Raw genomic sequence first — 24633 nt, 5'->3', positions numbered from 1 at the left:
ACTTATACAGTTGTGCTCATAAGTTTACATACCCTGGCAGAATTTACGATTTCTTCGCCATTTTTCACTCATGGTTAGTGATTGGCCGAAGCCATTTATTATCAATCAACTGTGTTTACTCTTTTCATATCATAATGGCAACAGAAACTACCCAAATGACCCTGATCAAAAGTTTACATACCCCACTTCTTAATACCGTGTATTGCCCCCCTTTAACCGATTAAGGACCGCCGCACGACTAAATACGTCGGCTGAATGGCACGGCTGGGCATATGGACGTACAGGTACGTCCCCTTTTAAGAAGCCCAGCAGTGGGTCGCTCGCGCTCGCGACACGGTTCTGTGCGCCATGACCCGATCACCGCCGGTGTCCCACGATCGGGTCAGAGAGCTGAAGAACGGGGAGAGGCAAGTGTAAAACAAACCCTTTCCCTGTGCTTTCTAGTGGGCCTGTGGCAGCGATCGCTGTAAAATTGACGATGGTCCCAAAATAGTGTCAAAAGCGTCCGATGTGTCCGCCATAATGTCGCAGTCACGGAAAAAAAAAAAAACGCTGATCGCCGCCATTACTAGTAAAAAAAAAAATATATATTAATAAAAATGCCATAAATCTATCCCCTATTTTGTAGACGCTATAACTTTTGCGCAAACTAATCAATAAACGCTTATTGCGATTTTTTTTTTTTTTTTTTTTTTTTTACCAAAAATAGGTAGAAACTGAGGAAAAAAATTGTTTTTATATATTTTTTGGAGATATTTATTATAGCAAAAAGTAAAAAATGTTGCATTTTTTTTTTTTCAAAATTGTCGCTGTATTTTTGTTTATAGCGCAAAAAATAAAAACCGCAGAGGTGATCAAATACCACCAAAAGAAAGCTCTATTTGTGTAGGAAAAAAAAAGGACGTAAATTTTGTTTGGGAGCCACATCGCAAGACCGCGCAATTGTCCGTTAAAGGGATGCAGTGCCGAATCGCAAAAAAGGGGCCCTGGTCCTTTAGCTGCATAATGGTCCGGGGCTTAAGTGGTTAACATCAATAACGGCTTGAAGTCTTTTGCAGTGGCGACTGGTGCTCAATTTTTTTGGGGGGGGGGGGGGGGGGGGGCAAAACAAACTGAATTTGTTTTAAAAAAAAAAAAACAACAATTGCAGCCAGTGTGCCCATTAAACGCTGCCTGGCACCTGGAAATGCTGCCCATCACTGCCATCCATCAGTGCCACCTATTAGTGCCCACCAGTGCAGTCCATCGGTGCAGCCTCTTCAGCGTACATCAACGAAGGAGAAAAATTACCTGTTTGCAAATATATATATATATAAATGTTTTTTTTTTTTTTTTTTAAATCTGTCTTTTTTATTTTATATAAAAAATAAAAACTGCAGAGGTGATCAAATACCATACGCTGAAAATTGGTCTGGGCAGGAGGGGGGTTTAAGTGCCCAGTAAGCAAGTGGTTAATTCATGTGAAAAAGTAAATTTTAGGGACAGGTCCACTTTAAGAAGAATGTATCGCAATAAAAAAAAAATCTGAGCGAACGGATTCATGTGCAAGAGGCGTGAAGTCTCGGGGCGTTCTGGCACACAGGTGACCTCATGCCAAATGTATGTAGGAGGCGGGAGGGGTTGGATGCCTCTCATGTGCTGAATTTTAGCTGCAGCCCGTCTGAATTGTTTACATTCTGTGAGAGGAGCCAGGCTGCGTTCAAAAGGGACGCACAGCGGCGGATTGGGGGGTGGGGGGGTTCTCTAGCTGAAGTGGAACTGCCAGTCCCAGAGCAGCCAATGCTGTCTACCACCAGTGGCGACTGGTGCTCAAAAAAACCCAAACAATTGCAGCCCCACTGTGCCACCAATTGTCACCACTGTGCCATGCCATCAAATGCAGCCACTGTGCCATCAATTGTCACCACTGTGCCATGCCATCAAATGCAGCCACTGTGCCATCAATTGTCACCACTGTGCCATGCCATCAAATGCAGCCACTGTGCCATCAATTGTCACCACTGTGCCATGCCATCAAACGCAGTCACTGTGCCATCAATTGTCACCACTGTGCCATGCCATCAAACAAAGCCACTGTGCCATCAATTGTCACCACTGTGCCATGCCATCAAACAAAGCCACTGTGCCATCAATTGTCACCACTGTGCCATGCCATCAAACAAAGCCACTGTGCCATCAATTGTCACCACTGTGCCATGCCATCAAACCCAGCCACTGTGCCATCAATTGTCACCACTGTGCCATGCCATCAAACCCAGCCACTGTGCCATCAATTGTCACCACTGTGCCATGCCATCAAACACAGCCACTGTGCCATGCCATCAAACACAGCCACTGTGCCCTTTAATTGTCGCCACTGTTCCAATTCTCGACAGCCTATCTGCTCAGCAGATGCCCCCCCTTTTGAACTGATGGGCCCAGAACCCTGCCTGTGTGCAAAGCAGTAACTTGAGCTACAGAGCACTGTGAACAGACTGCTTAGCAATCTTGAAAGATATGTGTAAAGAACAAAGCTCTAAATTTGATAAATACAAGCACTGTATATAAAAAAATCTATTTTTCTTTTTTTTTTTTGTTGTACATTCCCTGTAGCCACATGTAGAGTGCTAACCAGAGCCAGCTGCGTCTCATGAATGTTTGCGGGGAATCCCGTCCACTCTGAGGCTGGGAGGACTCCGTATCTTTATTTAATGACTATATATGGCCATCTGGGATTCATGTAGGATGAGGATTTCGGTCTGGCTGGTATTGTTTTTATTGATCTCATTCAAATCGCCGTATAATAGATTAGACCACGCCCCTCTAAGGGCCCCTGTGTGCAGGCAGCTGCCGCGTATGCAAAGTCCTCTTCCCGAATTCACTTCTTACAGCCGGGAGGAATCGCTACAAGGCTCTGAACACTTTGCATACAGGACTCACATTTAAAGGCAAACGCCAGTTTTGGAACAACTAAAGCTTGCAATAGGCCGCAGACAGGGGGGGGGCGCCTGTACATGTCACGTCACAACGCTTCACTTTGCTGCTGCTGCAAAGTTTATTCAACAACATTTAGAGCTGCACGATTCTGGGGAAAAATGAGGATCACGATTTTATTTATTTTTTGCTTAGAATAAAGATCGCGATTCTCGCGGCGTAACATCATCTTTCACATTCTACAAAACAAATTGGGATAACTTTACTGTTTTTTTTTTTTAAATTCATTAACCACTTCCCGCCCGGTCAATAACAGATTGACGTCCGGGAAGTGGTTCTGAAATCCTGACTGGACGTCCTGCAGGATTTCATGCTGCGCGTGCCCGTAGGGGCGCGTAGCGCGGCGATCGGCGTGTCAGTCTGACAGCCTGCATCTCCGATCTCGGTAAAGAGCCTCCGGCAGAGGCTCTTTACCACGTGATTAGCCGTGTCCAATCACGGCTGATCACGATGTAAACAGGAAGTGCCGTTGATCAGCTCTTCCTCATTCCTGACAGACGCGAGTAGAGGAGAGCCGATCGGCGGCTCTCCTAACAAGGGGGGGGGTTTGCGCTGATTGTTTATCAGCGCAGCCCCCCCTCGGATCGCCACACTGGACCACTAGGGAAGGGCAAAAAAATAAAAAAAAAGGCAGTAAAGAAATAAAAAAAAAAGGACAGTAAAAGAAAAAAGATGCCAATCAGTGCCCACAAATGGGCACTGACTGGCAACATGTGTCCATCAGTGCCACCCCACAGTGCCCATCCATGCCCAGTGCCCACCTATCAGTGCCCATTTGTGCCACCAATAAGTGCCCATCAGTGCCGCCTATGAGTGCCCATCAGTCCTGCATACCAGCACCGCCAATCAGTGCCCATCAGTGCCACCTCATCGGTGCCCATCAGTACTACCTCATCGATATCCATCAGTGCCATCTCATCGGTGCCCATCAGTGCCGCCATATCAGTGCCCGTAATTGAAAGAGAAAACGTACTTATTTACAAAAAAAATTACAGAAAAAAATAAAAACGTATTTTTTTCCCCAAATTTTCAGTCTTTTAGTTGTTGCGCAAAAAAAAAGATCCAAAAAGATTGTGTGACATAAAATATAGCAACAATCGTCATTTTATTCTCTAGGGTCTCTGCAAAAAAAAAATATATATATATATATATATATATATATATATATTTGATATTTTTTTTTTTTTGTAAAAGCGACCCTAGAAAATAAAATGGTGATTTTTGCAATATTTTATGTCACACTGTATCTACGCAGCGGTCTTTCAAATACAATTTTTTTGGGGGAAAAAAATACTTTAATGAATTAAAAAAACAGTAAAGTTAGCCCAATTTTTTTGTATTTGAAAGACCGCTGAGAAAATACAGTGTGACATAAAATATTGCAACAATCGCCATTTTATTCTCTGCTAAAAAATAAAAAAAAAGTGTGTATTTTATATATATATATATATATATATATATATATATATATATATATAATATCTCTAATAAATATTTTTTTTTTTTTTTAAACTGAACTCCACTTTAATGACTGGCAGAGTGGGCGGGGTCCCCCCGCCTGCTTTTCGTATTGCGCTAGAACCCCATAGAGCCTCCCTGCCCTGTACGCCCCCCTATGCAACTCCTCCTTCAACTTGCCCCTGCTCAGGAAGCGGGTAACCCCACTGAAGCCTGATCTCAACTTTCAGCTCATATGTAGTAACGTAACAATGGATTTTAAGTAATTGCTTTAGCTTAATTCAAAAGGATTTTTTTTTGAGGAAGTAAAAAGTAAACTGAATTTTTTTCATGTTGCCAAAGTCGAGAGAGTCCCTTTTAAATATTCCCCCCCCCCCCCTCCCAGCAGGGAATATCCTTCACTGGGCCGGTGAGTCACGGGGGGGATGGCGTCACACAGACGGCTCACTTACTGAAAGTCCCTTGAGCAGGGAGGAACCGTCACCAAGAGAAAATTCAAAGTTCTGAGAACTTCCAATAAAACTAAATCTAATATGGGAAATTACGCCAAATTTCCCTCTAAACAAGATACAGAACAAAGCTGGCCTTGTATATACAGGGGGGGGGGGGCTTTGTTCTCACGCCAGTCGAACCCGCTTCTTATTGGTCTGACTGCATCAAACTTTTGAGCGCTGAATTCTGATTGCTTGCCATCTGATCAGGTCTGTAGCACAGTGGGCTGCATGCTAAGTGACCGGTAGCCCTGGAACCGGCTTCCAGTCACAGTAGCTTGTCCACCTCTAAGCCTAGGAGCCAAATCAATCAACTCCCGCACTTCTACTTCAGCTACTGAAGCCGAGGGTCTCAAATATCGAGCCATGGCCTCCCTCCTCCTGCATATCCCCCCACAACCCAACCTCCAAGGCTGAAGCCCTGGAACAAGCTGGCAGTGACATCCGGCGAGGTCAAGCACTAAGCCTAGGAGCCAAATCAATCAACTCCCGCACGTCTACTTCAGCTACTGAAGCCGAGGTTCTCAAATATCGAGCCATGGCCTACCCTACTCCTGCATATCCCCTAACTCCCCACAACCTCCGAGGGCTGAAGCCCTGGAACAGGCTGGCAGTGACATCCGAGGTCCAGCACTAAGCCTAGGAGCCAAATCAATCAACTCCCGCACGTCTACTTCAGCTACTGAAGCCGAGGTTCTCAAATATCGAGCCATGGCCTACCCTACTCCTGCATATCCCCTAACTCCCCACAACCTCCGAGGGCTGAAGCCCTGGAACAGGCTGGCAGTGACATCCGAGGTCCAGCACTAAGCCTAGGAGCCAAATCAATCAACTCCCGCACGTCTACTTCAGCTACTGAAGCCGAGGTTCTCAAATATCGAGCCATGGCCTACCCTACTCCTGCATATCCCCTAACTCCCCACAACCTCCGAGGGCTGAAGCCCTGGAACAGGCTGGCAGTGACATCCGAGGTCCAGCACTAAGCCTAGGAGCCAAATCAATCAACTCCCGCACGTCTACTTCAGCTACTGAAGCCGAGGTTCTCAAATATCGAGCCATGGCCTCCCTCCTCCTGCATATCTCCCCACAACCCAACCTCCAAGGCTGAAGCCCTGGAACAGGCTGGCATGACATCCGGCGAGGTCCAGGACTAAGCCTAGGAGCCAAATCAATCAACTCCCGCACTTCTACTTCAGCTACTGAAGCCGAGGTTCTCAAATATCGAGCCATGGCCTCCCTACTCCTGCATATCCCCCAACTCCCCACAACCCAACCTCCGAGGGCTGAAGCCCTGGAACAGGCTGGCAGTGACATCCGGCGAGGTCCAGGACTAAGCCTAGGAGCCAAATCAATCAACTCCCGCACTTCTACTTCAGCTACTGAGCGCTCTATAGATGAGGTTCTCAAACATCAAGCCGTGGCCTCCCTCCTGGTCCTCCAGCCAGCTGCAGTTGGATCCCTCACAAGCCAACCTCCTGTAGGGGCCTGCATTGCCCCTCAACATTCCACAGTACCCCAAGGCCCCCCACACCATGCAATCTAGTTCTCTGCAGAGTCTTCAGCCCCCCAAAGTGCCTCTGATCTCCAACAGTGTCCTACAGCACCCTCCAATCTCCCACAGTTCCCCTGCAAAGCTCACAGCCTCTTGGAGACACCCCTGGCTCACTCCAGAGATTCCGGCCCCACAGTTGCCCCCAGCTACTTCTAGAAAGCTCCCCTCCCCTACAAGGCCACCAGACTTCAGAACCTCTTTCCTAGGCCACTTCCAATCCAAGAGCCTCCAGCCAGCTGCCGATCCCGTAATCCCCACAACCCAACCTCCTGTACTTCCCCTCAACATCCCACAGTGCCCCAAGGCCCCCTGAAAGCCTTCGCCCCCCCCCCCTAATGGTGTTGTCTAGTTTACTTCAGAGACTCCTACCTATAGTGCCCCCAACCTCTAACAGTGTACCGCAGAAGGATCCAATCTCCCACAGTGCTTCTGAAAAGCCCACCGCCTCCTTGATACCCCCAGCCCACTCTAGAGATCCCAGCCCCCACAGTTGCCCCAGCTACTTCCAGAAGATTCATCCCACTTCAGTGCCACCAGACTCCCACTCACAGTGCCCCACACCTCCAACAGTGTCCCCCAGTGCCCTTCAGTCTCCCACAGTGCCACTCAACCTAGCATAGTGGCCTGCAGTTCCTCTCAAGCTCTCACAGTGCCCCAAGGCCCCGACAGCCCTCAGCCCCCTGCTGTGCCATCTAGCATGTCTCCAGCCTCCAATAGTGTCCCACAGTGCTTCTGCAAAGCCCATAGCTTCCCGGAGAGACCCTACAGCCCTTTCCAGAGATCCCTGGCCCTGTAGTTGACCTTTGCTACCTCCCAGAAATCTTACCCCCTTTCAAGGCCACCAGACTCTGAAACTTTCACCAGCCACGGCATCCCAACCCCTGGGCCTCCAGGCAGCAACAGATCCCCTTACCTCCCACAACCAAATCTTCCATAGTGGCCTGAAGTGCCCCCAGAGAGCCCTCAGCACCCACAATGCCCCTCAACATCCTACAGTGCCCCAAAACCCACCTGACAACCCTCAGACCCATTCAGTGCCATTTAGATGCCTCCAGCCCCCTCATAGTGCCCCTAACCTCCACTCCAACAGTGTCCCACAGTGCCACCCAACCTACCATTGTGGCCTGCAGTGCCCCAACATTTCCCAGCCCCCCTGCTTTGCCATCTAGCATGCTGCAGAGCCTCCAGCCCCCCACCCAAATAGTGCCTCCAACTTAGTGGCCTGCAGTGCCCCTGCAAAGCCCATAGCTTCTTGGAGAGAGATTCCAGAAGACAACCTCCAGAAAGCTCTTCCCCCCCCCTTTCAAGGCCACCAGACCTGTCCGGTAACCCTTTGCCCCAAAGTGACAGCCCAGCCCTATCCACAGCCTTCTAGCATTACAATACATATTCTAGTACATTACAATACGTATTCCCAAAATTTTATTGTACGAGTATACACCTATTTTTACTGTTAGGGGGGGGGGATAAGGAAGGTTTTCGGAAAGAATTTACCGGGCCCTGGCCTCAGTATGGTTGAGGACCACGGCACTATAGGAACGATGGGAGTGATCCCTTTTTTTTTTTTTTTTTTGAAGATTGGCCAACTTATGGGCTTTGCCCAGCCTTGTCCTCGGTTCACCAGCAGTGTCTAAACAGTCTTCTAACAGCTGCCTTGGCACCGATGCCACACAACCGATCTGCCTGCGGTCATGTGATGTCACAGCCCCGCCCATTTTCATCTGTTTATAGCAAAGAAATCGAGTTGTCGCTTGTTCATAACCAGCTCACGGTGATGACTCCAGCCAACTCCAGTTCAGAAACCACGGGGCAGGTTGGAGCCTTTAGGGTGTTGTGATACTAAGACGAGGACACACATCATCAATGATTCACGAAGAAACACACATGTCTCTTGCATCTACACACATTGTTGCTTATGCCGGAGTTCCCCTTCAAGGGTAATGGGTTGGTTTTATTCTTCTTGACTCTCGGTGAGCTTTGTGTATTTCTTCCAGATCTGTGCAGTGATCCAGTGTGAGACTTCCTGTAATAAAGACCGATCACTGCCTCCCTCTCTCCTTGTGCGGCGGGACTGGTCTGGTCTCCGCCTCCTCCTGTAGTTTTCAGGAATTGGTGGAACCTGCTGGGCCCCTCCCACAGTTCTGCTCTCTCTCCTTGTGCAGGGGGACTGGTCTCGTCTTTGCTCCTCCTGGCGTTTTCTGTAATGGGCGGAGTCTACTGGGCCCCTCCCACATCTCTGCTCTCTCTCCTTGTGCAGGGGGACTGGTCTTGTCTCTGCCCCCTAGATGAAGGGGGGAGGGGAGAGACTGAGAAAATGGCTCCTGCCTTCAACAAGGATACAACGTACAGTCTGATCACTAGGGAAGGGGAGACTGGGGAAATGCTTCCTCATCTTTCTACAAAGTTAGAATGTACAGTCTGATCACTGGGGGGAGAGGAGACTGAGGAAATGCCTCCTTCTGCCTGAAGCAAACTGATGACATCATCTCTGCCTAGGTAAAGTCATTGGGCTGGAACTCAGGGGCGACTTTTTAATGATAAAATGTGAAGCTCATTTTTTCTTTTATAATTATACGGTTGGTGTAGATCGTCACATGACAGGAATTGGCTCACGCATGCTTGTAAAGCTACGGAATGATCCTTGTTAAGTAAAGTCACTTGCTGACCCGAGCATGCGTGGGGCGCAGACATTCTCACATGGTTCACTGACCCCAAAAAAATACAGAGGTGGCATTTTTCAGGAACGGATCAGCAATGATTCTGGCTTTTCCCTTGAAGGTAGGTAGTCACCCATGAGCGTTATCAAACCCCTGTGACATAAAGCCTGCAATTGTAGATGTAGTGGCCCCGGAAGCTCCCGGCGGGTGGCGCGATGCACGCTGGCGTATTGTTGGGCGATAATTAATCAGTTGATGAGGCCAAAGACTCGGCTTCCTCTCCTCACATCACAAGGAGAAGATAAGATCTGTGGTGACAGATGGCCGATTCCCAGATGGGACCCGCTTCACCAACGGCACGCATCGCCCCATGGCGCTCCCTCCGCTTCACGTGTCTTTGGAGTGACTCTGCCATCCCCATCCAGCCCCAAACACATTAACGGCACTCTGACTTTCCATCACATAATGAGCAACCATGAAACGTTTGGCCTATTAGACTAAAAGCAAATAAACAGCAATATACTGCAAATATGTGACAGCTAGAGCCGCGCTCTACAGCCAGGAAATACAAAGTCTATGCAAAGGACGGGTGAAAAGGACGCTGCTGCGTGATTTGCATTTAAATAAGCCATGGCACAACTCTCACACAATGGGGAAAAAAGACCCTCTGTGAAATCTATGATGTCCCCAAAGATCCTCCATAAAATCTACGATGTCCTTAAAGACCCTCCATGAAATCTACCATGTCCGCCAAAGATCCTCATGAAATCTACAGGGTCCCCCAAGACCCTCCATCAAATCTACTGTGTCCCCCAAGACCCTCCATAGAAACTACGGTGTCCCCCAAGACCCTCCATAAAATCTACGGTGTCCCCCAAGACCCTCCATGAAATCTACGGTGTCCCCAAAGACCCTCCATAGAAACGACGGTGTCCTCAAAGACCCTCCATAGAAACGACGGTGTCCTCAAAGACCCTCCATAGAAACGACGGTGTCCTCAAAGACCCTCCATAGAAACGACGGTGTCCTCAAAGACCCTCCATAAAATCTACCATGTCCCCCAAGACCCTCAATGAAATCTACGGTGTCCCCCAAGACCCCTATGAAATCTTTGGTGTCCCCCAAGACCCCCCATAAAATCTTTGGTGTCCTCCAAGACCTTCCATGAAATCTAACGCGTCCCCAAAAGATCCTCCATGAAATTTACCGTGTCCTCCAAAAGCCTGGTGCGCATGGACAAATATTGGGTGGTATCAGCCGGTTCAACAAAAAACGTTGACGACATTCGGCCCGTGTGTGCACCAGCCCATCCGACAGAAGCCAGCCAAACTTCTGTTGAACGGGCATGCTGGAAAACCAGCATCCGATTGGCAACAGATCAGCCCTGCCAGCGCTGAACTGGTGTGTTTTGGTGGGGTCGGGGGGCCATCCCTCCTACTATCACACAATAGCTCAGCGGAGGGATCACCGTACTAACATTGGATAGTTAGCAGAGTGAGCGCCTCCAGAGAGCTCTTCAGTTTGTTTTTCGTTCAGCCCACTGGGTTGAACAAAATAAACTGATGGTGTGTACCCAGCAAAAGACCCTCCGTGAAATCGATGGTGTCTTCAACAAACTACCGTACAATCTATGGCGTCCCCAACCAACGTCCGTGAAACCTATGGTGTCCCCAACCAACGTCCGTGAAACCTATGGTGTCCCCAACCAACGTCCGTGAAACCTATGGTGTCCCCAACCAACGTCCGTGAAACCTATGGTGTCCCCAACCAACGTCCGTGAAACCTATGGTGTCCCCAACCAACGTCCGTGAAACCTATGGTGTCCCCAACCAACGTCCGTGAAACCTACGGTGTCCCCAACCAACGTCTGTGAAACCTACGGTGTCCCCAACCAACGTCCGTGAAACCTACGGTGTCCCCAACCAACGTCCGTGAAACCTACGGTGTCCCCAAAGACCCTCTCAGTCATAGGAACCATGCTTCAGATCTCCCTCATGAAAACCTTGTCTGTTGCCTTCTTCTGGATCAACTGTGGGTTAAGGATTATGTATGTGGAGCTTCTCCACTTGTCTATTATATATTTTTTTTTCTATTGGTTGTACTTGGTGGTCTTTTTTTTTTATTCCAGCCTAACTATGTAGAACAATTAATTGATGCAATAAAAAAAGGTCACTTGGTACCATTCCAAACCTTGCCCAATATAGTCATCGGATGGACTTTGCCTGAGAACAATTTGTTCTGCCGTCCATTTGGATATCACAGATCTGGAGGGCAAACAAGGCATCATTAAAGGGTATCGAAGTCCAAGGAAAAAAAAGAATATATTGCTGCTTAGCAGTTCTAACATGTAGTGTCTTACTTTTGCATCTGGTGATCCTGCCAGTAACACACTTCCTGTACTAGAGTGACAACTCATTGTAGATGTATCCAGAGTGGAGCAGTGTTGTCACCTTAGGACAGGACCACAGAACACCTCCCCCTCCTTTTCATCTCCATAACACAGAGTCTTCAGAGAAGTTGGAAGCTTGAGATGCCCCTCTCTTTTTCCGCAACCACCGCTCTTTTGCATGACCGGCAATGCTCCCTCTGCTCTCACTGGCCACCTCTAGGAGGCGCTCTCATTGTCAGGCAGTGGCTTGGGCTCCTCTGCTCTGAGTGAAATGATCATGCCCAGGGAGTTGTATTTTTGTTTCCTGGCACCTGTACACCAAGTGCCTTGCCTCTGACTCTTCTTGTTTGCTGAACACCTCTTGATAACTGATGTTATACTTGTTGATGCCTGCCCTGACCCTTTGCCTAGATAACAGATTACACTATCAGCTTTGACTCCTGCCTGGGAAACTGATTGAGCTACTTATTGCCAGCTGCCCCGACCCTTTGCAAAGAAAATGGATTACACTACCGATTGCTGCCTGGTCTGACCCTTTCCTTTGCCTGGGAATAGGATTGCTTTACAGATTGCCGCCTGCCGTGGACCCTTTGCTTTGGGACACGGATTATGCTACTGATTGATGCCTGACCTGACCCTTTGCCTTGGAAACTTATTATGCTACCAATTGCTGCCTGCCTCTGACCCTTTGCCTAGGAAACCGCTTATGCTACCAATTGCTGCCTGCCCTTACCCTTGGCCTGGGTATAGGATTGCTTTACAGATTGCCGCCTGCCGTGGACCCTTTGCTTTGGGACACCGATTATGCTACTGATTGATGCCTGACCTGACCCTTGGCCTGGAAAACTGATTATGCTACCAATTGCTGCCTGCCCCGGACCCTTTGCCTGGGAAACCGATTATGCTACTGATTGCTGCCTGCCCTTTCCCTTTCCCTGGGAAACTGATGATGCTACCAATTGCCGCTTGTTCTGACCCTTTGCCTGGGAAACCAATCCTGCTACTGATTGCTGCCTGCCCTGACCCTTTGCCTGGGAAGCCGATAAATGCTACAGATTGCTGCCCGCCTTGACCCTTTGCCTGGGAAACTGATCATGCTACTGACTGCTCCCTTCCCTGACTCTTTGCCTGGCAAATAGATTGCGTTACAGATGGACCCTTTGCGAAAACTGATTCTGTGCTACTGATTGCTGCCCGCCCTGACCCTTTGCCTAGGAAACGGACTGCGTAGCTGATTGCCGTCTGCCCGCCCTGACCCTTTGCCTAGGAAACGGACTACATGGCTGTTCACCGCCTGCCTGCCCCGACCCTTGCCTAGGAAACGGACTGCGTAGCTGATTGCCACCTGCCCGCCCTGACCCTTGCCTGGGAAACGGACGGCGCAGCTGATTGCCGCCTGTCCGCCCTGACCCTTTGCCTAGGAAACGGACTACATGGCTGTTCACCGCCTTCCTGCCCGCCCTGACCCTTGCCCGGGAAACTAATTGCACAAATGATCGCTGGTGGATGTTTGGGGTTTCTAGGTAATTTTCTAGCAAGAAATACTGATTTAAACTTGTAAGCAAAACGTTCTTAAAATGGCGGTTAAACTGTCGATTACAATCTGCAGCACAAGTTTGCGTTGGACGAGTTTTTCTTCTTCTTTGTAGAAATATTTATGGTAATGATTCCTTATGTGTTTGGCGGCCGGGAGCCCCATCCTCTCATCTCACAATGTTACATTTGTAGCAAAAGCAAACATTTTATATTTTCATATTTTATCAAATTGTAGTCAGTTGCATTCGCACTTTAGCATTTTGTGAACGTGGGCAAATTTGAATCCTGCAGCTCTTCAGTCGTCGTTTATAGTTATTATGGCACCCAAACCCTCGCAAAAAAAAAGGGGGGTGTTTGCCCGCAAAAGAACTCAAGGGAAGCTTATTGTACACACTGTTCCAAATTATGCCAATGATATTTTTCTCATTTACCTAAATAAATGATGTAAACAGTCAGCATAATTCTCATGTTATCAACTATTAAGAGTACAATCCGAAACTGCACTTCACACTGAGATATCAGGACACAGCGCAGGACTAAAACTTCAAGGGAATTTAAACTGGGACAGTTGGCAAGTATGAGGCAGCTGCTTTGGGCCCCACAACAATGACGGGACCCCCTTTTGCCCTGCCTTAAAGACGGCCCTGCTCTCCAGGCTAGACACTGCTATTCTGAAACTTGTGGAGCCCTCCCTTCGGGGACGCAGTGTAAATCCTGGAGGCAGAGACCAGGGGCACATGAGGTTCAATATCAAGCCGAGCGCCGACGGTGAGCCAATAATTGAAAGCGCCTCGTTGTGGCATGGATACACGCCAGGTGGAGGCAGTCCTCTGTGTCCCCCCCCCCCCCCCCCCCATCCCCTCTCTCTGACTTTCCTACCCCTCCGTTTCCCCTTTTTAGTTATTTCTTTTGAATGTTGGGTTGTGGGTCCACACATGCTTATTCAGATTGGGCCTTGTACAATTTAATGGGTACAACCTCTGGCCTGGGTTGGATTTTCCTAAACAGAAGATGTCCCTTCCTCTTCTGGCAATGGAGAATGGTTCCACAAGGGGGGCTGGGTCCCCCGCCCCTTCGTGCCCATGGGCCGGATTTCGGCCGGGGAGGGTTTGGTGGAGGCTTTTTTTGCCCCCCCCTCCCCAAAGTGGGTATGAGGGCGGGGGCTCTCACTGAGAATGGTGATCATCCACCCCGGTGAAAATTGGTGGACAAGTTTGCTAGCGGGGCGGACTATCCTCCTCCCAGTGGAAATGTTGTACTAGCACAGGGAAAAGTTCCATGATCTCCTGTTACGTCAAACCTTATGAATTGAGTTATGTTTACCCGTTTTCATTGTGGCCCATGTTTGCACTGTGGTTTCCCATAACTTGTTATGTATGTTCTAAATAAATACAGATTACCGTATATACTCGAGTATAAGCCGAGTTTTTCAGACTTTTTTTTATTTTTTTAGGGCTGAAAATGGCCCCCTTGGCTTATACTCGAGTCAGTGTACCTGAAGGACTGCGGGCGGCCATTTTTCAAAAGTCGTGTCTTCCTCCTGGTCCCGTTCGATAGGCAGTAGCGGAACACAGTGTCAAACGCCTATCACAGAGGTCCTCTCATCCTCTGACTCAGTTTCCCAGCAGACACTGTGTTCCGCCAATCACGGACGTCCTTTTTTCCGAGGATGAAAGAAGGTCCGTGATTGGCGGAACACTGAACACAGTGTCTGATAGGAGTCAGAAAATGAGAGGACCTCCGTGATAGGCGGTAGCGGAACACAGTGTCAAACGCCTATCACGGAACAGGACCAGGAGGAAGCCGTGACTTTTGAAAAATGGATGCTCGCAGCTTGTCAAGAATACAGGTACACTGAGGCTGCAATGGGCACAGTGAGAATGGGCACAGTAAGGCTGCAATGGGCACAGTGAGAATGGGCACAGTAAGGCTGCAATGGGCACAGTGAGAATGGGCACAGTAAGGCTGCAATGGGCACAGTGAGAATGGGCACAGTAAGGCTGCAATGGGCACAGTGAGAATGGGCACGGTAAGGCTGCAATGGGCACAGTGAGAATGGACACAGTGAGGCTGCAATGGGCACAGTGAGAATGAACACAGTGAGGCTGCAATGGGCACAGTGAGAATGGGCACAGTAAGGCTACAATGGGCACAGTGAGAATGGGCACAGTAAGGCTGCAATGGGCACAGTGAGAATGGACACAGTAAGGCTGCAATGAGCACAGTAAGGCTGCAATGGGCACAGTGAGAATGGGCACAGTAGGGCTGCAATGGGCACAGTGAGAATGGGCACAGTGATGCTGCAATGGGCACAGTGAGAATGGGCACAGTGAGGCTGCAATGGGCACAGTGAGAATGAACACAGTGAGGCTGCAATGGGCACAGTGAGAATGGGCACAGTAAGGCTACAATGGGCACAGTGAGAATGGGCACAGTAAGGCTGCAATGGGCACAGTGAGAATGGGCACAGTAAGGCTGCAATGGGCACAGTGAGAATGGGCACAGTGAGGCTTGCAAATGGGCACAGCGAGGCTTGCAAATGGGCATTGTTGACCCTCTTTTCCGCTTACAGTAGCTGCTGCATTCTCACCCTAGGCTTATACTCGAGTCAATACGTTTTCCCATTTTTCTGTGGTAAAATTAGGGCCTCGGCTTCTACTCGAGTATATACGGTGTATATATAAAAAAAAGCTATTTCAATCAAACTTTGAACGATATTTTAACTTTCTAAACATTTTAACGGGTCACGTTACACTTTAACATAGGCCCCCTTATTTGATAGCAGCCTCACAAGTCTCGCATCCATTGAACTTGTGAGTTTTTGGACAGTTTCTCCTTGAATTTGTTTGCAAGATGTCAGAATCGCCTCCCAGAGCTGCTGTTTGGATGTAAACTGCCTCCCACCCTCGTAGATCTTTGGCTTGAGGATGCCCCAAAGGTTCTCAATAGGATTGAGGTCAGGGGAGGACGGAGGCGACACCATGACTTGCTCTCCTTTGATCCCCATAGCCGCCATTGATGCCGAGGTATTCTTTGCAGCATGAGATGGGGCATTGTCATGCATGAAGATGATTTTATTACGGAGCGCATCCTTCTTCCTTCTGTACCAGGGAAGGACGTGGTCAGTCAGGAACTCCACATACTTGGCAGAGTTCATCTTTACACCTTCGGGGACCCTAAAGGGCCCGACCAGCTCTCTTCCCATGATTCCGGCCCAAAACATGACTCCGCCGCCGCCTTGCCGACGTCGCAGCCTTGTTGGAACAGGGGGGCCGTCCACCAACCATCCACTACTCCACCCATCGGGACCATCCAGGGTTGCACGGCACTCGCCGGTGAACAGGACCGTTTGAAAATTAGTCTTCATGTGTTTTTCTGCCCAACGCAGCCGTTTCTGCTTGTGGGCATTGGTGAGTGGCGGCCCAATGGAAGGTTTACGCAAAGTTGCAAGACTCTGGAGGACTCTACACCTCGATGTCCGTGGGACGCCAGAGGCACCCGCGGCTTCGAAGATCCGTTTGCTGCTATGTAATGGCGTTTTAGCAGCCGATCTCTCGATCCGATGCATGGAGATGGCGGAAATCTTCCTCGGTGTGCCTTTATCCGCACGGACCCGTCGGTGCTCCGAATCAGCCACAAACGTCTTAATAGTGCGATGATCGCGCTTCAGTTTTCGTGAAATATCTAATGTTTTCATCCCACGTCCGAGGCATTGAACTATTTCACTCTTTTCGGCAGCGGAGAGATCCGTTTTCTTCCCCATATTGCTTGAAAATGGCGCTCTGCTTAATAATGTGGAACGCCCTCCTTTTAGTCGTTTTTTTTTTTTTTTCCTTTTAACCCCGGACCATTTCGCTGGCCAAAGACCAGGCCACTTTTTGCGATCCGGCGCTGCGTCGCTTTAACTGACAATTGCGCGGTCGTGCGATGTGACTTCCAAACAAAATTGGCGTCCTTTTTTTCCCACAAATAGAGCTTTCTTTTGGTGGTATTTGATCACCTCTGCAGGTTTTTATTTTTTGCGCTATAAACAAAAATAGAGCGACAATTTTGAAAAAAAAAATGCAATATTTTTTGCTATAATAAATATCTCCAAAAAATATATAAAAAAAACATTTTTTTCCTTAGTTTAGGCCGATATGTATTCTTCTACATATTTTTGGTAAAAAAAAAAAAAAAAATTGCAAGAAGTGTTTATTGATTGGTTTTCGCAAAAGTTATAGCGTCTACAAAATAGGGGATAGTTTTATGGCATTTTTATATATATATATAATACACATTTTTTGCTAGTAATGGCGGCAATCAGCGATTTTATTTTTTTGTTTTTTATCGTAACTGCGACATTATGGCAGACACTTTTGACATCATTTTGAGACCATTGTCATTTATACAGCAATCAGTGCTATAAAAACACACTTATTACTGTAAAAATGACACTGGCAGTGAAGGGGGTTAACCTGTAGGGGGCGCTGAAGGGGTTAAGTGTGACCTAAGGAGTGCATCTAACTGTTAGGGGGCGTGGCTTGCCGTGACACGTCACTGATCGCTGTTCCCGTTTACAGGGAACAGACGATCCGTGACATGTCAGGGGAAGGACGGGAGATAAAAGCAATGAATAGCAACAAGTAGGGGGCCCAAGACGACGAAACGCGCGTCAGGAGGAGTTGACGTGCTGACGTCATCTCGTTTTCCAGTCTGAGTGGACAAACGTTTGTCAGCCGGCCGGCTACTTGTTGCTATTCATTGCTTTTATCTACCTTTTTGATGCAAGTGTTGTCTAACCATATTCAATATCTCCTTGTTATCGGATTTGTGCTATGGTGAGCCTTTTTTCCTTTTTTGGTGACCATTGACCTATCCACATAATACCTAAATCAATGCAAGTATCCAGTCACTCGCAACTTTCATTACCGGGAAGTTACTGGGGCTGCAGCTTCAGGTAAATAAAACGTGGCGAGTGACTGGATGCTTGCATTGCGGCGAGCTGCGGGCAGGATTTTTTAGGCGAGGCCGCGGCTTCTGGCCTAGTCCGCAGAGCGCCGGTCCTATGGAAAAAAAATCGATTTGGTCAAAATCTGAATCTATTTGACCTCCCAACTCGATTCAAGATTCAAATAGATTTTTTTCCCCAGCCCTACTGGCACTGATGGATGGCACTGAAGACTGGCTGGCACTGACGGCTGGCTGGCACTGACGGATGGCACTGACGACTTGCTGGCACTGGCGGCTGGCACTTATGGGCATTGGGCACTGATAGGTGACATTTATGGGCACTGATGGGCAGGCACTAAAATGCCATTAGGGAAGGCTGTCTGCAACGCCCATCCTGGTACTCCTTGCACTAAAAGCAGCAGCGGCCATCTTGTTACACCCAGCCCAAACTATATGGGCTGGGTGTAACAAGATGTCCGCTGCTGGCATTCTGTGGCCAAGTGCAGGGTGTACCAAGATGGGCGTCAGGAATTTCAAGCACTGACGGCAACACGGACAGTCACTTCCGCGACCGAATGTGACGGCTCCGGTCGCCGATTCCCAAATGATGATGCGGCTGCTCCCTGAACTCTGAACTCCCTGCCAGCTTACTTTCTTCAGGACTCGCTCCACACTCCGCCCGCTGACTCTGCCCGCCGACTTCCCAATCCAGGTATCGCCATCGGGAGCATTTGTGCGAGTACAAGTATTCGCGCAAATGCTCGGTATCAGGACAACCCTACTATAGATATAAATACATTTTTATATATATATATATATAGTGTGTTTCACCTTCTCATCCAGGTTGGCTTAGCGCGGCTACAACCCCATTTTTGTTTTATTAGTGTGCATTTCACTTTTTAGCTGCTGCTTTATTAGGTTTTAGTTTTTGTTGGCGCCGTATATTTTCCTTTTTACTGATTTTAACCTTTTTGTAAGCAAAAAGTTCTAAAAAAGGTGGTTAAACCTTCGATTTACAATCTGCAGCACAAGTTTGCGTTGGACGAGTTTTTCTTCTTCTTTGTTTGTAGAAATATTTATGGTAATGATTCCTCGTGTGTTTGGCGGCCGGGAGCCCCATCCTCTCATCTCACAATGTTACATTTGTAGCAAAAGCAAACATTTTATATTTTCATATTTTATCAAATTGTATACAAAGTTGCATTCGCACTTTTAGCATTTTGCGAACGTGGGCAAATTTGTACGTTTTTCGCACTGCACAAAAAAAAAATCCTGCAGATCTTCAGTCGCCGTTTTATTGTTATAATAGCACCCAAAAAAATATAAAAAGTATAAAAAGGTGCATGAGCTACTTTGCTGCGCATAAGGCAGCTGATTGAGGCCGCATTCACACCTCTTGTTTTTTTGATTTGCCGCGATTCTGCGATTTCAAAGCACCGAGGTGTGAATGACAAATTGCAAAAACGCACATTTGAGATGCCGATCATTTGAAAGGTACCTAAAATCGTGGTGTGGTTCTGCCGTGATTGTCGCTCGATAAATTGCGACAAACCCACATCGCATGTAGCATGCCGCCCCAAAAGTAGCTCCTGAACTTTTCACGAGATGCAGGTTGTCCATAAAAACGTCTGTTTGAAAATCTACTAACATAAGACTAGCATGGTGCTGTGCGTTCTAGTCTACTTGCCGGACGCGCTAACGTAGAACACACTCGCATTTAGGCTTCGTTCACCTGATCGGTCCGGATTCGGCACCGCATGTCAAAAAAATTCAATGACTGCCATTTTATTCTCTAGACCACAGGTGTCAAACACAAGGCCGAATCCGGCCCTCCAGGCCATTTCATGTGGCCCTCGCACCTCTCCTGCAGCTGCAGCTCCAGCCCTCCTCTGGTCCTCCTCCAGACCCTTACTTTCTGCTTTCAAGCAATGCATCCAGCTTCTTCCCAGCAGCAGCATAAGGAAAGGGGGGTGCACTGTGATGTAAGGGAGAGTGGGGGGGGGGGGGGGGCTCTTGACAGCTAATGATGCGCTGAACATTTAACCAGCCCTTTTGAGGACAATCATAATGCTGATGTGGCCCGCAATGAAATTGAGTTTTGACACCCCTGCCCTAGAGTCTCTGCTAAAGAAAAAAAATATATATATAGAGAAAAATGTTGTTATATATATATATATATATATATATATATATATATATATATATATATATATATATATATATATATATATATATATATTAGTATAAGCCAAGTTTTTCAGCACATTTTGCCCCCCTCTGCTTATACTCGAGTCACCTTTTTGTGCCTGATCTCCCAGACTTTGGGGACCCGGTACCGGCCGGCAGTAGGTCTCCTGGACCTCAAACACATAGCCCCACTCTTCTTCAAGTGTGCAAAGTTTGCTGTCCGGGAGACCTACGGCTGGGGAGCACGGATTTTTCAAAATCGGGCACCCCTTCCATTGACTCCCATGTTAAACTGTAATTTCTCCGGTAACTTTGGGGGACCCAGTACCGACCGGCCGTAGGTCCCCTGGACCCAGAACTTGGCACACATGTAGCCCCAGTTCTCTTTCACAAGTGTGCAAAGTTTTCTGTCTGGGGGACCTACGGCCGGGGAGCACCGATTTTTCAAATCCGGTTACCCCTTCTATAGACTCCCATGTTAAATGTAAGTCTAGTCATGGGCACAGTGAGGCATGGGCACAGTAAGGCATGGGCACAGTGAGGCATGCACATGGGCACCCTAGGCTTGTACTCGAGTCAATACGTTTCCCAGTTTTTTGTGGTAAAATTGGGTGCCTCGGCTTATACGGTGTGTGTGTGTGTAAAATATATATATTTTTCTAGCACAAAAATGATATTTAAACGTAGGGGAGGAATGCCGCAATCTGCTGGGTATGGAAGTGGTTAAAGGGTTATTAATCTTTTTCCAAGCAATCTTTAGGCCTACATTCACATTGGCCCGATTTGACATGTCAAATCGCATGACAAATCGGAGCTTATTGCCTGCAATGGCACCGTCTGAATCGATGCGGCGCAGGAATTTTGCGCAGCCGCACCGATTCCCGAAAGTAGGTCCTTTTGGGGGCGATTTCAATAAACCTCTGTGCATGAACCCGAACAGACGTTTGTCAAATTGCCCCCAAAGTTGGACTGAAATGCCAGTTTGCGGGCCAGGTCACACTTTGTGCGATGCCAGACATTGCATGTGATTCGCAGCGCACTGCTGTTCACATCGCATGCGATGTGATTTCAGACATACAGAAAGTATGGCTGACATTGCACCGCATTCGTGGGCCAAACACGCACAGGGCCCATTTTTCTGTTCAGACCAGAATCGGATCGCATGGGTGTTGACACATATGCGATCCGATTTCATGTCCGGCCTGTCAGTTCGCAGTGCGATACGCAAGCTGAAATGGGGGTACCGTTGACATACAATTAAGCTCCCCAGCAGTTCGCACATGGCAGTGTGAACTGCCGTGCGAGTCGGGTGCGATGCCGGGAACCCCGCAGTGGATTTGCAGGGTTCTCGCATCGCACCAGTGTGAACCAGGTCGCAAATCATGCCAATGCAGCTGCACTAGCTGCGATTTCAAACCCGCTCCTCGGCGTAAACCCCAGTTCACAGCGGTGAAACTTCTACTTTAAATCGCACCCACGTAGATACATTAGATGTGACTTCAGGTGCGATTTGTAAATCGCATGTCTAATGTATCTCTATGGGTGTGCAAAATAAAGTAGAAAAATCGTTCCTTCGCTATTTTGGGCATTTCATGTGCGACTTGCATTGACAGCTGTGTATGAAATCGCGCTGACCGGCGGCTTTGAAATCACGCTTATAGTAGCACGGTTTCAAAGCCGCACTCATCGTAGGCGGGGGGGGGGGGGCACTCGAGGAACTTAAAAAAAAAACAATGTAGCAAATATAAACATATATCAAAATCTAGAATCATAAATGTCCAATTGTAGCAAATATGTTATGTTAGATGATACGGCTACACAGGCTTGTATACTAAATTAGCAAAGAAATTCTCGATACAATGTGACAATATTATGGTTCCAATGTTGAAAGGTCTACAGTAAATCCTTGGATTGCGAGCATAACTCGTTCCAGAAACATGCTTGTAATCCAAAGCACTTGTATAGCAAAGCATTTTTTTTTACAGGGTATAAAAGAGAAGAGAGGCGCCTCTAAGTGTAGTAATAAGTTGCTAAATGTTGTACAGTAAAGTAAAACCTTGGTTTGAGAGCGTTTTGCAAGACGAGCAAAATGTTTTAATACATTTTGCCTTGATATACAAGCGATGTCTTGATATAAGAGTAGCGTCATGTCACCACTGAGTATAAAAGAGAAGAGAGGAGCCTCTAAGTGTAGCAATATGGTTACTTTCAATGAAGGGACAACATTTAGCAACTTATTGCTACACTTAGTGGTGCCTCTCTTCTCTTTTATACTTTGTAAAAAAAAAAAATGCTTTGATCTACAAGTGCTTTGGATTACAAGCATGTTTCTGGAACAAATTATTTGAGTTTCCATTATTTCTTATGGTGAAATTTGCTTTGCTATACAAGTGCTTTGGATTACAAGCATGTTTCTGGAACAAGTTATGCTCGCAAAGCAAGGTTTTACTGTACCTTCATTAAATGTAACCATATTGCTACACTTAGAGGCTCCTCTCTTCTTTTTTTTTTATCCTCAGTTGTGACATGACGCTACTCTTATATCAAGACATCGCTTGTATATCAAGGCAAAAGTGTATTAAAACATTTTGCTTGTCTTGCAAAACGCTCTCAAACCAAGTTACTCTCAAACCAAGGTTTTACTGTATTACTATCTTTGTGTCAACAAACGTTTTACTTGTGTAATGTGCGCCTCTCCTTTCTCAATAAAATAAGATTGAACTAAAAATACAATGTAGCATGCTAGAAGGGCTCTGCGAACACGCTTTAAAAAAAGTCGCTATGCCGGGTACAAATGGGTCGCATTGCTTGCAAAATAAAATAAAAAAATCGCACAGTGTGTGGCCACCAATAACTTTTTTCCTGTCTTAATGTAGCATACTAGAAGGGTTCTGCAAACTCGCTTTATAAAAGTCGCTACGCTTTGTCGCTGGTGTACGCCGGGTACAAATGGGTCGTATTGCTTACAAAAAAATAAAAATCGCAGTGTGTGTGGCCACCAATAACTTTTTCCAGGTTTAGTGTAGCATGCTAGAAGGGTTCTGCGAACACGCTTTGAGAAAGTAGCTACGCTTTGTCGCTGGTGCACGCCGGGCACAAATGGGTCGCATTGCTCGCAAAAAAATAAAATAAAATAAAAAAATCGCACAGTGTGTGGCCACCAAGAACTTTTTCCGGTCTTAATGTAGCATGCTAGAAGGGTTCTGCGAACTCGCCTTTAAAAAAGTCGCTACGCTTTGTCGTTGGGCACGCCGGGTACAAATGGGTCGTATTGCTTACAAAAAATAAATGAAAATCGCACGGTGTGTGGCCACCAATAACTTTTTCCAGGTTTAGTGTAGCATGCTAGAAGGGTTCTGCGAACTCGCTTTTATGAAAGTCGCTACGCTTTGTCGCTGGTGCACGCCGGGCACAAATGGGTCGTATTGCTTACAAAAAAATAAAAATCGCACGGTGTGTGGCCACCAATAACTTTTTCCGGGCCCTAAGTAAATGTTGCTCCTGGCGCAGTCGGCCATTGGCTGGAGCCGGCCTGTCAATCAATGGGGACTGTTGTGACCAGGATGAGGAACTTTAACCCTGCGCCTGGCTTTGTGGTGGCGGAATAGGAAGCAATCTGACCAATAGACAAACAAATACAACAAGGAGATGGGCAAGATCCATTGGCCATCACAAAGACCCCCCCCCCCCCCAGCTCAGTGCAGGGAACACCCACCCCCCCCCCCCCCCCAAACAATGCAAAGCACTCAGAGGCAGGCCTTTGTGTCCCTATGTGAAAACAGAGGGACCTCAGCAGGGAGAGAGGCAATGGGGGGGAGAGAGAGAGCAGGCGGTGCCTCTGCCAGTAACCACTGCAGTGCTGAACTCCCTGGCACTGAGTAAGATCTGCATTCCCATCTCACACACAAAGCAATCACATTTTTTTTTATAAATATTTAAAAAAATAACATTTAAAGGGGAGATCCTTTTTTTTTCTACTCACAGTGTCGGCTCTGCTAATCCACAGCAGTCCACAAGCCTGAGAAGTGAATGCACAGCTCAGCAGTTGCACCATCCAGCAGATTTCCCAACGTGTGACTCTGTGCCAGAGAGAGCAAGACACATAAAGAGCTGCAGCACAATGCAGGCCACGCCCCCCGGCCCCGGGCAGGCCACGCCTCCTCCCCCCGCCCCTTTCTCCAGATAAATGGCTTTACCTGTGACAATGGGCAGACAGGGGGGACCCATGGGGGGGTCATTGTATAGGATGTGCGCAGGTTACATTGTTGCATTGTAGGGATTCCAGATAACATTGAAAACGCCGCCTCTGATTGGATTAGGGGGCAATGAATAGGTCTGGCCGGGTGATTGGTGATCTTATCTCTGTGTTTGGTGGATTTTATATGTAAATCAATCTCTAAAGATCTCCCATGACCCGCTACAGTCCATACAATCCTTCTAAATCTGCAACTTATTAAC

General features: G+C 47.6%; 1 protein-coding gene across 1 annotated transcript in view; it reads right to left on the bottom strand.

Moving 5' to 3' along the window:
- Positions 1 to 24265, bottom strand: part of CDC42EP4 (CDC42 effector protein 4) — a 36965-nt gene extending 12700 nt beyond the window's left edge. The window contains exon 1 of the mRNA XM_040330994.1: positions 24158 to 24265. The gene's annotated coding sequence lies outside the window, so the exon portion shown is untranslated. The remainder of the gene's footprint in view (positions 1 to 24157) is intronic.
- Between the last annotated feature and the right edge of the window lie 368 nt (positions 24266 to 24633).

The sequence above is a fragment of the Rana temporaria genome, chromosome 12 (genome assembly GCF_905171775.1).
Source record: "Rana temporaria chromosome 12, aRanTem1.1, whole genome shotgun sequence".
NCBI lineage: Eukaryota > Metazoa > Chordata > Amphibia > Anura > Ranidae > Rana > Rana temporaria.
The sequence above is the reverse complement of the archived record's forward strand: the minus strand, read 5'-3'. Positions and strand labels throughout refer to the sequence as shown.